This window comes from Nymphalis io, chromosome 10 (genome assembly GCF_905147045.1).
Source record: "Nymphalis io chromosome 10, ilAglIoxx1.1, whole genome shotgun sequence".
Lineage (NCBI taxonomy): Eukaryota > Metazoa > Arthropoda > Insecta > Lepidoptera > Nymphalidae > Nymphalis > Nymphalis io.
In genome coordinates this window covers 8,553,970-8,558,056 of record NC_065897.1, presented here as the reverse complement: position 1 = coordinate 8,558,056, position 4,087 = coordinate 8,553,970, and the positions used below count along the sequence as shown (strand labels likewise).

The 4,087-nt window shown below is 27.2% G+C and overlaps 1 long non-coding RNA gene across 1 annotated transcript; it reads left to right on the top strand.

The window, feature by feature from the left end:
* The first annotated feature begins 1,514 nt into the window (after window positions 1-1,514).
* LOC126771188 (uncharacterized) lies at window positions 1,515-3,702 on the top strand. Its single transcript, XR_007669517.1, has 2 exons — window positions 1,515-1,897; window positions 3,635-3,702. It is a non-coding gene; the product is annotated as an uncharacterized LOC126771188 (long non-coding RNA).
* The last annotated feature ends 385 nt before the right edge of the window (window positions 3,703-4,087 follow it).

Below are 4,087 nucleotides of genomic sequence, written 5' to 3'. Positions count from 1 at the left end.
TGTTCAAAAGTGCTTATCATAAGATCATTGTTAAATACTACTTAATTAAAATATATCTTGATTATAATAGTGTTATATTTCCGTTTTTATCGACCAATACTTTTTTATTTACGTATGCAATTATTATAAATATAACAATTATTAGAAAAACTAGACTATAATAAGCTCTATTTACAACATTTTAATTAAATTTAGTATAGCGCCTATTTATACGAATAATGACAGAAAACCAATTTTTTATTAACGTTTAACGCTACAGGGCGTGACGGGTAATGTAAAATAGTTTAATCTTCATAATAAAAGTGGCGTAATAAAATCAGACTGATTCAATTTATGTTTCATTTGTACTCGTAGTTCGAGACCGATATTTATACTATCGTAATAATGAGATACACTGGGTTGAGGTTATCTCTTTAATAACAAATTTATAATTTTACTTAATAAAGTAAGTAGCAATAGCTATTTATTAATATAATTATCATAATTACATATTTTTTTATATATTATATATGTAAGTTTATGTTATTTATTTATATGTATATGTATGTATATATATAAAGTGTATGTATATATATACATACACTGTATACATATTATATCAGTACACCTCCTTACCACTTTATTTATAATATTTATTTCATGTCCTTCACCCAAAGGTTGTCTGGAAGAGATCGCTCTTTTAGCGATAAGACCGCCTTTTGTACAAAATAGTTTTCATTTTTTTTTTTGTGTTTGTGTTTAAAATGGTTTTGTAACTCTTTTGGTGTACAATAAAGCATATTCTATTATATTCTATTCTATAATTTTTATTAAAAACCATAACAAAATAATGCTATTCAAATGGTAAAAAAATTATTATTATATTTATATAATATACATTTATCAACTTGGTGTCAAATGAATCAACGACTTAGTAGTAGCTGTAAGGCTGCAGGTCCCTAAAAGTTATTCTAATTTTCGGTCAAGATTTTCCATAAAAACTTATAATAACGAAATTACATCGGAAAGTATGCTGTTTGCTCTACACTGTTCTCTCTCCAGTAATAATACGCAGTGTATATCAATATCTTCTACGCAATATCTTCTACGCAGTTCTCTTTTCTGCGTTAAGGTTCGTCACCGTAACAGAAATCAGTTCGAGGGATATCAATAGTATTGTTATTGAACTACGTACTAATAGACATACATATGTGTCATACTTTTAACGTCTCCATCCAACGTTTAATAGGATTATATACCGTAATGTACAACATGTTCCAGAGATCTATTCCAGATAATAAAATTCGCAATTCACTGAGCTTTATTTAAAAAAAAGTATATACATATTTGTATAATTTTTTTCTTGTATGTGTAACTCTAGCTAGAGGTATATTTTGTAGAACTATAATAAAATACTAAGTTAAGGAAAATGGTAATATGATTCATAAAAATGAAATAAGTACACAAATTTATTTACTTAAATCAATATATATATATATATTATTCTTTAAGGAAAAAACATAGAGCATTCAACATCTACGTTGAATAATAATACGCTGAGAACATTGGCGGTGACCCTGTTAAGCAACTTGATATGTTTTTTCCGCTTATTCACAGTTGGAACAAACAGGTTCCTTAACGAATGCCTACTGACTCGTTAAACAAATATATCAATCAGTAGACAGACGTACGTGGTTGAGATTATACGTACATTTTAAATTCAACAATGAAGACTGTATCAATTATTTGCATTGTTTTTGCGTCATGTATTTATGTGAGCTATTGTAAGGACCTTATTGTGGGAACTAGTTTCAATAACAGAATTATATGGCAAGAAAAGGTGGAATACAATTCTATTCCTCTAAAAAAGAGGGTGAAGGAAGTTTTCTTTGCTGATCCAGGTCAACAGATTATAAAGGTAATTTAGTAAACAACGACCGGACGCATTGATTCGTGATAAACATTAAAAATTAACGCGGTAAAAAATTACTTTAATCTTAACTAAAAATTTTGTATAAATTTAATCGCAATTTTGTTATATTTCACTTTTGTAACAAGAAAAGTTAAGCTTGCAATTTCACCTTTTTATTAAAGTATAAACTGATGATTAATGTAATTAATAATCTAGAATGTCAATTGATTACTAAGCATTCTTAAATAATAATAATATTAGTAACCTGCTTAAAAACATGTTAACGTAGATATGCTTTCCAAGTGCAAAGCATATCTACGTTAAATTGTATTAAAACGAGCTAATGCGTTGCAAACTCTTTAAAAATTTTAGTGAGTCATTTTATTCGATTTTACTCGCGCGCCTTGAACGTTGATGTAATGTCAGAAGCCTTCACACAATAAGCCTTAAAATTATTAAAATTAAGGATTAGGTTTATGTTTTTACGTGAAAAATTAAAAAATATATAAAAAAAATATTGCTCGAAAAATTAAAATAAACCCTACATCGACAAGACCTACTGAGCCTAATTATAAGTACACAAAAATGTTTCTTTAAAATCAGTCTAATTGTTCAGAAAAATAATTACAAAAATATGCACACCGTAATATTATATACAAAATATGCAACTTCTAATAATCTAAAAATTAAAAATACCATTAATAGCATATAAGAGATAGGTCAAAAGCTTTAGAAAATACAATAAAATCACATAACTACAACAAATATTATTTGATAAGAAAAAATAAAATAAAAACAATTTATAAAATTAATAACTTTTTTATAAAATTTTAATATTATTTATGTTATTTTTTTATTATATATACTAATAAAGAATCACTAATTGCAAGTTCTTAAAAATTACATAATATATTATGGCAGTATAGGTTACCTTGTAAATAGTTGTTGACCTCAGCTTTTATCCTTAAATAGATTTAGATCAAAATTCTTTTAACCTTGGTTCTTGCAAATCAATGACAAAAATAATTTAAATTATCATTACACCCGTATGAATTCGGGACGAGCAGCTAGTTATTATATAAAAATTATATTATTATATGAAAATTCAGCCTCCGCATGATTGTGATCGATTGACTTGAAATTTTGCGCATAATATGTTTTTAAAGTAAAATAAAACCCGTCAGACTTACCGAGATAATTTTCGTTGTATCACATTTCACTTAATGAAATCGATACAGTAATATTTTGATATCGCACAAGTATTAATTAGGGCAAGCAGTTTGCATAATTACTATAATACATCTAGTATAAATAGACATAATATATTCTAATTTTGAGTACAGTGGGAAATAATATGCATCATGTTTTATTCATATCGTCGAGTTGACCCAGTGATTAGAACACGCAAAACTTAACCAAAGTTCGGAAGTTTTACTACCAATAAATTTTCATGTGCTTAAATTCTGTTTATAATTCATTACGTGCTCAATAGTAAAGGAAAATATTGTGAATATCCACCAACCCGCAATGAAACAGCGCGGCAGATCATCAAACCTTCTCAAAAATAGAAGTCTTACCCAGCAATGGGACATTTACAGACTGTTATTTTACTTTAGTTTTTATTTGCATTCCATTGATATATAATAATATATTAAAAAAGATAAAGCTATTATAATTTTAATCAATTCTAATTCAAAATAATACAAAGCATACGTTTAAAAAATTACATATTTTAATTTTCAGGGAATAATAGCGAGGGACTTGGATCACACAGACGCAACTGCGACGATCACATCGGGAGGAGTCGGTCAGTCTTACGCCAACATCAGATTAAAGAGCGAAAGAGGATCTGGTCTAAACTACCAAATCGAAATGTATGTTTAAAACCAGTTTGTAGACATAATGTAAATACCTGAATACCATAATAATTGTAACTCTAACCAAATTATAACCATTTTATCTTCTCAAACGTAATGATTACTGATTAAATTATAAACACACAATTTTGGTTTTATTTCTACAAAAAAAGAAACTATTTGAATGCCATGTGATAAGTTACATTAATATTCTATTATATTTTCGAGCTGTACATCTTTATCGTTTTATCAATATTATTTTTCTTGTTCAAAGGTTATCTGGAAGAGATCGCTTTCTTAGCGATATAACCGCAACTTGTAACATTAATTTTTTACTCTT